Source organism: Apodemus sylvaticus, chromosome 13 (genome assembly GCF_947179515.1).
Source record: "Apodemus sylvaticus chromosome 13, mApoSyl1.1, whole genome shotgun sequence".
NCBI lineage: Eukaryota > Metazoa > Chordata > Mammalia > Rodentia > Muridae > Apodemus > Apodemus sylvaticus.
Window position 1 is genome coordinate 2,531,851 of NC_067484.1, and position 12,462 is coordinate 2,544,312.

Consider the following 12,462-nt stretch of genomic DNA (forward strand, 5'->3'; position numbering starts at 1 on the left):
TGCCTTCAGAGTGCTGACATTAAAGGTGTGCTCCACCATGATAGCTCATTAAACAGGAATGGCAGCCCAACAACCACAGAAGGAATATGTATTTAGAAAAGCATCCTTTGCAACTCAATAAAATAGTTGACTGAGACCAAGTTTATCAATAGAGGCTGAAACATTAGATGTCAAGTTGTTGGTGAGAACTTAAGGCTGATAAAAGCATTGTCAAGTTAATGGCCAATATAGAGGAAAATGTATTTTTATATTTTAGTAAGGAAAAAAAATTTGGCTGTTACCACTCAACCAGGCAGTTCTATTTTGTATTCTATTTGTAGTGAGGAACCTGTCCCTTTCACTATGATAGAATATTAAGTGTAGAGCAGTGTGCTTGACCATTTCCTGCCAATGTAGAGTGGGAAACAATAGTGATAATGTCCCATAGTCCCAAGTTTGAGAAGTGGCACATTCCCCAGTGGCTACAGATGTCCCATTAGTAAATAAAATTTGTAGTTTTGTTTTTGACTTAAGTATATTACTTTTTTGCCTGACGAATTACCAACCTGTTAAGTTACAAATACTTAAGTTATGTGGCCTCATTTATTTGTAATCACAGAGTTACATATTTATTTTGGCTTATGGATAATATTTAAAAAATTGTTGAGCCATAATTGCTAGGAACAGAATGAGTTTGTGAATCCCAGTGTGTAGGGTAATCACTGTATTAGAATTTAGCACGTTAGATGATATTCATAATTATGACTTGATTCAAAATGATTTCTTGAGTCATTGTCTCCAGTCCTGGAATTCACTTATTTAGCAATTTGACTGTTCAGCTCCTCTGGAAATCCTGTCTCTGCTTCATGAGAGTTGGGAGTATAGGCAAGCACCCACCCCTGCCCTGCATTTATGTGGGTGCTACAGATCTGAACTCAGTTCCTCACAGTTGTGTAGCAAATTCTTGACCCACTAAGCCTTCCCCCAAGCCCTGATATCTGATGACTTTAATATATATAGAGATGAACCATCTCTGTCCTGAACTTTCATATCTTTGAACATCTCCTTTAAAATGACTTTGTCCTCCATTTTATTTGTCCTCTCTCATGGCTGCAGCCAGGGTGAATTACTAAAGTTACTTTTACTGTTTAACTCTTTCATTGATTCCTCCTCTGGAGTATAGGCTCACCAGGTCTCCAAACCCTGCAGGACCTTCATTCTCAGTCCTCCATTTGCCTCCCTAGCTTCCTCTGTCTGGATACTCTGCAGCCTATGCCACTCTCTGCTTCATGCTTCACAGTTCCTAGAATACATGCTGTCCTCCATCCTCTGCCCATGCACATGCTGCTCTGGATTTTTTCTACCTAATAGAACTAATCATTCAGTTCATATTATGACTTTATTGACATTTTCTAGCTGTGCCCCCCAAAGCTTTCCCTCAGATGTAGCTCTGAACTTATCCTGCAGCTGTTGCCTCTCTCACCACACTAAATGTGTTTTAAACACTGGGAATCGATGTGTTTGTCCATTGGCACAAAAGATGTGGTAAAGCGAGTGGTGGACAGAATGTATGCTGTGACTAACTATTGGTTAGAATGAATTTTTGTGAACTGTGGTGGAACATGCTTTTCTCAGCCTTAAAAATAGTTTTTTCATTTTTCTTAGTGGAAATAACAGCTGTGTAGAGACAATTTTTAAAATATCATTCCCCCAAATCTTCATTTTCTTTTTTTTCTTCACTGTTACATTTCAGGACATGACCTGCTGGTAAGGCAGCTAGGAGCTCTGTCTGTTACTCCTGAAATTAAGCTGTTTCTATATTTTCAGTTGTGGGTCCAGAGAACCATGCTGCTTTTTAGGGATAGGGATGGAATATTGAAGTTGAATTTATGAAGGAGGGAGAATGAGAGCGATTTTATTTGAGTATCTCCTGTTTTTTCTGGGGGAAAACACCTCAGGTTTGCAAAGTCAGTTTTGAAAACAGTACTGATTGTTTAAGTGATTGCAAACACTTTCAAGTCTCTAAGGTGGAGGAAAGAAAGAGTTGAACTTTGGGAAAGGAGTTGGTTGGGAGAGGAGTTTGAATATTTCAACAGTAAGGACTATTGTCATAACAATGGAGTCTCAGGTCTGATATCACAGAGGCCTCCTTTGCCAGCCAGCAATTTACCACCGAGGCTATGTCACCCCCAGCTCGGGAGAAGGACCTTGACTGGGTCTCTTTTCTCTCTGTGCTAGCAGCTCGCATGCACTGTGTCTACTGAAAGTGTCAGCTCTCACCCAGCAGGCGGGTCACAGGCAGGATGGGGGCGGGGCGCGCTAGAGGGATGTGGGGGAGGCGAGGAGCGGGGCGGAGCCATTGTGAAGCCAGAGGCTGAGCTGACCAAGGGAGCTAGGGGTGCGGCTCGGTGCCCCTAGGAGGCCTGCTGACCTGCTACCTTCTCCGGCCTTCCTCCTGGCTGGGGCGAGGTCACTGAGTAGCTGCGGTGCTGCCGAGGCCTAGGTGCAGTGTTTTGCGGCGGCGACCCCCCGGGCCGGGGGGCCGGGGAATGGCGCTGACCCTGGAGACCTCGATCCCCTGCGCTGCTCTTGCAGCTCAGGCTGCAGAATTGTGTAACCCGTGACCTCCGGTTCCCCCTCCGCCGCGACTGCAAGGCCACCCCGGCCCTGCCACCCGCGCTGCGTGGTTCGCTGACTTGTGCGCCCACGGATCTGCTTCGGAGTTCCGCGGCTGGAGATGCCTCCTTCCTCCAGCGCAGGTCAGTCCTGGCCATTCATTCCCTGATAGTTCTGTGCTTGGTCGCTCCTCAGGCTTTTGCAGATCTTGGCAGGGCTCCCTTCCTCTCCTCCCCCAGTCTACCCGCACCCCAGATGCAGTTCTCCAGCTTGCTGTTCCTCACATAACAGTAAGAATGATGTTTTTAAAAAGAACTTGGATTGAACTGCTTGTGCTCAAATCCTCCAAAAGCTCTGGGTTACATACAGAATTGAATCTAAGCTGCTTCTCCCTGCCACTAGGGCAGCTTCCAACCTAACCTCAGCCTTACCCCATGACTCTCACTCTCACTAGGGCTTTAGGATGCTACCCTGGCAGATGTACGGGACACCATCTCTGGCTGGTGGCAATTGTTCTTGACTTCTATTGCTGTTCTTTACTTGAGAGAACTTCTCCTGGTTCCTAACATAGAAGCAAGTCTCCCTCTCTTTGTCATTTGACTCTTTTGTTTAGCATTAAATTAAACATTATTTTCCCTTTCTCATTCCTATTTATTATTAGATACACTTTACACTTGTTAATTATTCCCATTAGAATTGTTGGCTCTCTCTTCCTAATTACAGGGCAAAGATCTCATTAGATTTATTCATAATTTTATCCCTAGTACTTAGAACTGTGTCTGGCACCTGAGAGGCTCTTTGTAAAAATTGCTAACTAAATGAATGCTGTAGATGATTCGAACACTTGACATCTTCAGTTCAGATCCTGCCTGCTCCCGTTGACTGACTGCATGGCCATGGACCGGTTAGTGACTTCTGGGGCTTCATTTTATTCAGCTGTGTGTGATGACTATAGTATTACCTACTCTGTAGCTCTACAGTGAGTAACTGAGTTAATCCATGTTAAAGATCAGAGGCCTGAGTTTCCCATGCTTTGTGTAGAGGTCAGAGGTCTGAGGTCAGTGTCTTCCAGTTGTCTCTACCTTAATTTCTCACTGAACCTGGAGCTTGTATTTCAGCTGGCCTGGCAGACTCCCAGGACCTGTCTCTTGTGAGACAAAGAGTTGGAGTTAGAAAGAAATGTGCAGCCCTGCACCAGATTTTATGTGCATAAGGATTTGTACTTAGGTCTTCATGCTTGCAGAGCAGGCACTTCAGGAAACCCTGGCTTTTCCCAAGTAGCGTATATATCAGGCTGGTTTCCAAGTCAAGTGATCTAGCTACTTACTTCTGTCTCCACAGTGCTGGAATAAACGGTGTGTTACCATTGCCTGTCTTCTGACAACATTTTTTATTGTTGTCATAAGACAAAATAGAATTAGTTTTTATATTTTGTTTTTTTTTTTGAGTGAAATTTTGCTGCCTATCAGAATTTATTTGACTTTTTAAGTAGTTTCTCTGTATGTCTAGAATAAAATAAAAATAAATTTCTGAGAATGAGAAAGCCACCAGAGTGGCTTTCCTAGGTTTTGCTTTGATGTTGGAAATAGGATTGTGGTGATGAAATAACTTACTGGGGCTTCTTGTTTCCAGACAGGAAAACTTGAAGATCTCAGGGAAGTCTGTTTCTTGAAGTATTCAGGAACGAGAGGTGTTTTATTATCTTTAGTGTGATGTTTTCTACCATTTTTGTACGAGGAGTTTTTCCTGTGTTGTATTTTGGTTCTTAAGTTGGAAAGTAAAGCAACCTAATAATATTCTTCATTCCTACCTTTGCTCTCTTTGTTTAATGTGTTGTTTTCCCTTTATTGTTTGTGAAAATGAAACCATATCTTTGTAATAATAAAAACTTTGAGGTGATGCATCAAATTATTCTAATAAACTTATGATTGTGCCTATGTCAATTATATTTCCATAGTACTAGATATTTTTACTTAGCATTTGTCCTTGGCAAAATGGCTTTTTGTAATTCCTTTTATGTCTCAGTCTCAACTTTAAGTCAGGATTCTAAGCCTTGTGCCTGACAGTTAAAAATAAACATGAAACACTACTTGTCTTTTTAACATTTGTTCCAAAATTTAATAATTAGTAAATTACTCTGTATGGACTATGTTCCAGGACTCTTTGCTAAGTGGTTTCCCTTTTGATATTGAGAAGCAGCATATAAATTTGGCACACTCAGCAAGAAACAGATTTGTAGAGATAATAATGGTACTTGGTTGGGTTACATGGTAGGAAAGGAACCAGGATTTTCACTTACTTCCCTTTCATTCATAACCCAGGTCCTAACTCTTTTGTAGGCTATATTTTAAAAGAACAGAGTTTTGCATTTTTGCCATACATTTGTAAGTGTTTTTTCCTCCAAATAACTGGCAGTTTTTCATTATTTCTTCCTAAGACAATGTCTGTTTCCTGGAAGCTATACTCATGGGTGTGTACAGGATGCTGGAATTTGGACTCCAGGCCTCATGATTGCACAATAAGTTCTTTTAACCTGGGGACCATCGGTCTAGTCCCCAGAACAGTAGTTTATAAAGAGTTTAATATAGATTTAAACATGGAGATTAGGGAGGAGAAACACATGCAAGCATGATAGGCATGAGATAAGGAGAGGTAGATGTGGGGAAGCGAGCTATGTAAACCAAAGACAGAAGTGAGTCTGGGCCAACAAGAGATGATGTGAAAAACCTTTAATTAGTTAATTAATTAATAACTACATTAATTTATTCTGTGTTCATATGTGTGTGTTAGTGTGCATTTATGGAGGCCAGAGGATAGTGACTGGGCAGGTTATCGTCCTACCACATGGGTTCTGGTGATTAAACGTAGATCCTCATGTTTACTAACAAGTGCTTTAACCCCCTTTGAAATTACATTTATTATTTGTGTATGTGGGGGTGGGCAGGAGTTGTATATGTGGATGTTGTAGAAATTATTTAATCCCAACTCAGGTTTTTACCCTGCCTTTGACCACTTAGTTCTCAGATAAAAGACACACACAACCTTTCTATGTACAATTAGCCTTAATCAGCACAATAGCTGGGCAGATTGCGCACCTCTCGCTGTTGTCTATTTCCCACTACTAATCCCACGATAGAATGTGCCATGTTTCATTTGGACGGCTCTTATTTACAGGTAGCCAACCCACATGGTCTTTATTTTACGACTCGCCTAACCCATGGTGTCTTCCCCCTTGTGCTTCTTCTCTGATGCTGGAAGTCCTGGAATGCTAAACCCTGCCTGCATGGGTTTCTTCTGCCCAGCTATTGACTGTTGTCATCTCTATTCACCAATCAGAAATAATTTGGAGGCAAGGTCACATAGCCTCACTTGGATCTACCTGTGCACTTTCTTGTCTCTGGGACAATACATACAACAGACCAAACCTCATCAATAGAGGTCCCAGGTATTGGACAGGTTATATCAGACTTGGCTGCAAGAACCTTTACCCATTGAGCTCTCTTACAGCAGCGGATGAAAATCCTTTTACAGGATAGTTTGGTCCTGTGGCCCTGCACATGTAAGCTTGTGTGTGGAGACCAGAGGACAACCTTGGATGTCATTCTTCAGGTGCCATCCACTGTTTTTTGTAAAACAGGATTTTTGATTGGCTTTGAATTGGATAGGTAGGCTCAGATGGCTGGCTAGGTAGGACATGGAGTCTCTGTCTCCCTGGCACAAGTGTGTGCCACCAAACCAGATTTTATTATTGTTGTTATTATTATTATTGTAATTGGCTTCTTATGTTTGGACTGAGTATCTGACTCAAGGCTTTCCATGAGAGCAGGAGGACAAAAAATGTCTGTGATTGATATGTGTGTTGTATATGATTGTACTTGAGCCTAGTATAAAAGGGAAGCAGAATGTTGCTTTCTGACTTAGTCTTGCTTGATCACACTCAAGATTTAACAGAAACTTCTTGAAGGTTTAGTTATACAACAAGGGTTGTATAATTCTCTAAACTCCATCATTCTTACATATGATAATTCTAAGAATATACTTTGTTTCATTTTCCCCTTTTAGGCACAGTCTGAATTATGTAGCCGAAATGGAGAATAAATTACTAATACTAAAATTATTAAGTGTTCTTAAGTTTATTAGGGTACAGGCTAGGTTGCTGAAAAAGATTGTGGATGCAATACAAACAATGTTGAGACTTTTGCCTGTTGTAGTCCAAACGTAGGCAGCTAATCCACAGAGGGCAACATTTCTCTGGCTATTCAGGACCACAGGCCAATCTCTAGGGATCACAGTAGAAAGTATTTTACTTTACTGTGGAGAAATGGCATGATAATGCTCCTACCTTGCTAGCTGCAAGGCACCCTAGGATGGTTCTGTCACTCTCAGCATACTGAGATACCGAGGAGGTGCACTTCCTCAAGCAGAGGATCCTGGTGTTCTGCCAAGCAAGCTGCAGACCTGAGGAAGTGGCTTCATGCTCATTTTTTTTCATGAGAAACTAACGTTGTTTATAGCTTAATTAGACAACACATATAACACATCTCAGAGTTGGACTGCTGACAGATTTCTCAGTCTGCAAGGAGATTTGGGTCACTTTGAACCGAGATATGCTATTGCTAAGGAAACAGCAGCTGGTGAGAACTAGAAAATGTGGGAAAATCTTATTCTGCTTTGTCTTTAAAAAAAAGTTGAAACTTTGACTAAACTGTGTATTGACTGACTGGGCTCTGTACCCCCTGTGTCCAGGGTAATGTGAAACTCTCTTGGGACCTCAATGAACTAGACTGAATTAATTAAACTGCTTTGGCTTCTGACATGTAGTGCAGTCACTGCACCTGCCCAAGAGTTCTCTTGATTGGTAAATGAAAGACACACCAGACACACACACACACACACACACACACTAGCTAATTTTGATATGTCTTAACTAAGCTCAATAGCTGGACATTTGTAATCCTGCTGATGGGTAGCACACATTTCCCTCCAGTATCCCTGGTTTAATGCATTTTAAATTTATGTTGTATCTTTGCTGCCTGTCATCTTCTGCGCCCTCTCCCCATAGGGTTGCATTCACTTTCCACCTACAGTGTAGGATGCTTTCCCTCTTTCAGCTCTTAAATCTGATCCTTCTCTTCCTCCCCCCTCTCCTTCCCTTGCACTTGAAATTTAAGTCTGCCCCTGTCTTTCTGCCCAGCCCTTGGCTGTATGGCAACTTTTTATTACTCATTCGAATCAGGGGAGGGAGGCAGGGACTCTCAGATCTGGCAGTGCAGCTTTTCTGGAGCTGAAATAAGCATTAGAACCAATACCCAACATCAGATGTTAACATTTTACAAATGTGGGGTTTTTTTTTTTTTTTTTTTTTGGATTTGGTTTTTTGACACTGGGTTTCTCGGTGTAGCCCTGGCTATCCTGGAACTCACTCTGTAGACCAGGCTGGCCTCGAACTCAGAAATCTGCCTGCCTCTGCCTCCCAGAGTGCTGGGAAAATCCTCTATTCTTAAAGGAAGTTTTGTTAATTCAATATCAAGAACACATTTGTAGAGCTGGGCGGTGGTGGCGCACTCCTGTAATCCCAGCACTCTGGGAGGCAGAGGCAGGCGGATGTCTGAGTTCGAGGCCAGCCTGGTCTACAGAGTGAGTTCCAGGACAGGCAGGGCTATACAGAGAAACTCTGTCTTGAAAATTCAAAAAAAAAAAAAAAAGATTACAGGAATTTGATCCTCTGTACTAGGGAAGGTAAAAATAAAGAATATGGTAGGCATTTTGCCTATGGTATCTGTTCATATGTAGTCACAGGTGATTGTGATCCCCTATAAAGGTACTAGATGCAAATCTTTTTTTTTTTAAACAATCATTCAGTACTCTAAATTGTGGACCCAGTGGGACATTTCTCTAGCCCATGAAGGGATTTGTGTGTGTGTGTTTGTGAGTGTGTTTGTGTGTATGTGTGTGTTGTTTTCTTTAAGTGTATAGAATGATAGTAGACTGTAGAGTTGGTTAGGTTCAACTCTTTTTCCTTTTTCCTTTTTTTTTTTTTTGGTTGTTTGAGACAGGGTTTCTCTGTGTAGCCCTGGCTGTACTGGAACTCACTCTGTAGACCAGGCTGGCCTCAAACTCAGAAATCCGCCTGCCTCTGCCTCCCAGAGTACTGGGATTACAAGTGTGTACCACCACTGCCTGCTCCCTGATGACTTTGAACTTAGAGATTTCCCTGTCAAAATCTTCTGGGATTCATAGCCACTGTGTCTCAAGATCTCTAAGCCAAGATCCAGGTCAGAGTTCATTCCAGATATAGTCAAGTTGACCACCAGGGATAGCTACTACATGGAATATAGTTGGTCTTGCCAGTTGCTTCTTGCCAGTTACTTCAGTCCACTTCACAGATAAACTAAAGTGAGGTGGGGTTTAATTTCTGGAAAACTTGATTTGTTTACTTCTAGTTTGTTCTTATTTCTGAGATACTAACCCCTTATATAGAGATCAGAATATTTGGAAGATTTGTAGACTGCAGTCCTCATTCTTTTAGTATGGTGTTTGTTAAAAACATGGCTACTTTTCAGCCACTCCTCTGGAGTTGACAGATTGGTCTCAGAGTGGAAAGAACCCCATTTGGGGAGAAGTAGCAGATCTTTGTAAATTTTGTTCTCTTCTGATACTTGACTAATTTCCATTACTTGGGAGGTGTCTTTGGTTGGGACAATTTTGTATAGAAAACAGTTTTAGTTTCTTGTGGGCTTTGCTTGGTGTTGTTTTTCCTTCAATATAGACACCAAGCTCACAGCCTCTTGAAAGACAGGCAAGTACTGCACTCCTGAGTGATCCATATCTATAGTCTAAGCATCTATCTGAGTATCAGACCTGTCTACCCTCCTTATTACACCATCAATAAGGATTTTCTCACTGGCTTTTCACAGCAGAAACCTTGGTGAGCATAGGTGCTCTTAAATGAGCAATCAAATGAATTACTATTTTTAATTTTTTATGTATATATGTATGTATGTATGTATGTATGTATGTATGTATGTATTCATTCAGAACAGATACTGTTTCTGTAGTCTAGCCTGGTCCTGAGCTCATTATGCAAATGAAGCTGTCCTTGAACTCCTGATTCTCCTCATTCTACCTCCCAGACACTGAAATTATAGGTGTAATACCCCATCCCTGGCTTCAAATTTGAAGATATATTTTATTATCTGTAGAGAAATGGCATGAGGAGATTGTTCCCAGCTTGCTAGTTTCCAGGCAACCTAGGGTCTTTGTCATTCTCAGCCGACCAAGACAGAGGAGACACTTCCTCATGCAGAGAACCTGATGTTCTCCCAAGCAAGCTGCAAACCTGAGGAAGCAACCTTCCTGCTCCCCTTCCCATGAGAAAGTAACTTTGCTTATAGTTTAATAGACATCATGATGGGCAGCAATGCAGCAAGCAGCAGGCGTGGCAGCTGGAGTAGAATGCAGAGAGCTCACATCTGCAGGCACAAAGTGTGAAGCAGAGAAAGCAGACTGAATATGGCAACAGTCTTTAACCTCTCAAAGCTGACCTCTGGGGATCCACTTCCTCCAGCAAGGCTGCATCTGTTAATCCCTTCCAAGGAGCACCACCAGCTAAGTGTCCAAATATCTGAGTCTGTGGGGACATTCTTATTCAGTTACATTAATGACTGTGACATACATATTAGCAGAATTCTCAAGTCATTTGCTTTTAAAAGTAGGTGTATAGATTCAGAGTTTCTTGGAAACAGTAATTTTCTAATAGGAATTTCTCTGACTCTTAAGTGATAAAGTCTTCAGGACTGGTAAATAAGCTACTTAAGGAGAATTTAAGAGAAACATATGGCAGTTCTGGGCTTGTAATGAATACACCATTGAACACCCTCATGCCTGCCTGGAGCAAATTTGAAAGCAAAACTCTTCTGTTCGCAGAATTAGTAATTTATCCTCAGGGCCTTTTCCATATGCCCCTAAAACATTTAAATTTTCTTTTTTACTCCTATGACTTAGCTGAAAACTTCTGTGTGTCTTTAGCCATATTTCATGTATATAATATGTCATTAATACAAATTTCAGAAAGAGAAACCAAATCAAAGGTCATTTCAAAAACTAAAGAGTCATGTGTGTGGATAAAATATGTTTTAAGTGTTAAAGATTCTTATAAATCTTATAAAAGCTAATTTGACTTTGATAGGGTATTTAATGCTTCATATAATAATCTTTGATATAAACATGCATAATTACCGAAAGCACTGTAAATATTGTATTAATTTATGAAATATAATGCAGTGATAGCCTAAGTTGTGGCTAGAAAAATTTGTCTTTGTGCCTCTTTTAATCTAATAATGAGCTTACTAGTTAGTCCCTAAAACTGAAGCTAGAGACGTGTCAGCGTTTGGTAATCCTGGTGTTGTATGGTACAGTTTAGTTCTGCCAGTGTTTTCTGTCCTCTGGCCCCCTCTTCCCTTATCTGCCCTCATGGCTCTGCTCTTGTCTGCCTCTACCCAGTCTGCAGGTCCTCACCCCTCTGCCATCTCCCAGTAAACCTCCTCACACCTGACCTCTTGCATGTAGTAATTTCTCAAGAGCACATCTTGGCATGGGTGTGCAGTAATACCCCATTGCTGTATTATATTTCAGCCTCATGTATTACATTTGTTTTCATGATAATCAGTCCCTTGTTGTGTGTTCTTTTAATGAACTTCTTACGGCGTGCAGTTTGTATGGCAGATGTGTTATACTGTGTGTGTTTTCTTGAGTGGCTAGTATGACCTAGTTTAAGAGCCATTTTCTGTCCATGAGTGAACTAACTTTCTTCCTTTTTTTTTCCTTGAGACAAGATTTCTCTGTGTAGCTCTGGCTGTCCCGGAACTCACTCTGTAGACCAGGCTGGCCTTGAACTCAGAAATCCGCCTGCCTCTGCCTCCCAAGAACTAGGATTAAAGGCGTGCGCAACGGGCTATAAGTGAGCTTTCTTAGTGTTAAGGACTAAAACAGTTTTTAAGCAATAGTTACATAGTGAATCGTTTCAATAATAGGAAATTTAGGTATTTATAAATAACAATTTAATTTTTTTACATGTAAATAAAATATTATAGAACAAAGTATACTTTCTGCATTAGTCTTTATAATGGATGACCTCACTTCTATTTCTTTCTTTTTGGTTTTTGAGACAGGGTCTTACTATGTAGGTTTGGCTAGCTTGATGCTTGTTGTATAGAGGTACTCAAACTTACAGAGAAACACTTGCCTGTACCTTCAGAGTGCTGGACTTAAATTAAAGGCATATGCCACCATACTTATATAACCTGTTCTAAATCTTAAATACTGGTTGATATGTTTAAGTGTAGAACTAAACTGTGGCTTTTAGATAATTATTAGCACATTAATATATTTACTATAAAGCAATACTAATAGTTCTATATGTAGCTTACTTAAAATAATACATATTATATTTTGTGATATTTCCACATGTTTGTGAATTAAGGATCCCTTAATTATTACTAGAATGAAAGCATAATCCATAGAAGAAAATATTGATACATTAGACATTATCAAAACTAAAACCTTTGGGTGTATGAAAACTTTTAGGGAGATGAGAAGATAGACTACAAGGTTGAGAAAGATGGCTCTCAGTAAGAATGCTTGATGTTTAGGTATGAGTTCAAGCTCCTAGCACCCATGCAAGAGCCTATAGCTGCAAATGTCTGTTAATACAAGCATAGATGTGGATGGAGACAAGCTTATATCTGGATCCCTGGAGTTCCTTGGCTAGCCCTTCTAGCCAGGTGAAAACAGGGAGCTTTAGTTGAGGTTCAGTGAGAGACCCAGTCTCAAGAGAAAGGCTCTTGGCATCCTTTTGTACCCTAAGCA

At 40.8% G+C, this 12,462-nt stretch overlaps 1 protein-coding gene across 1 annotated transcript in view; it reads left to right on the forward strand.

The window, feature by feature from the left end:
- The first annotated feature begins 2,346 nt into the window (after window positions 1-2,346).
- Window positions 2,347-12,462, forward strand: part of LOC127663591 (PRAME family member 7-like) — a 59,452-nt gene continuing 49,336 nt past the window's right edge. The window contains 2 exon segments of the mRNA XM_052155277.1: window positions 2,347-2,738; window positions 3,360-3,499. The gene's annotated coding sequence lies outside the window, so the exon portion shown is untranslated.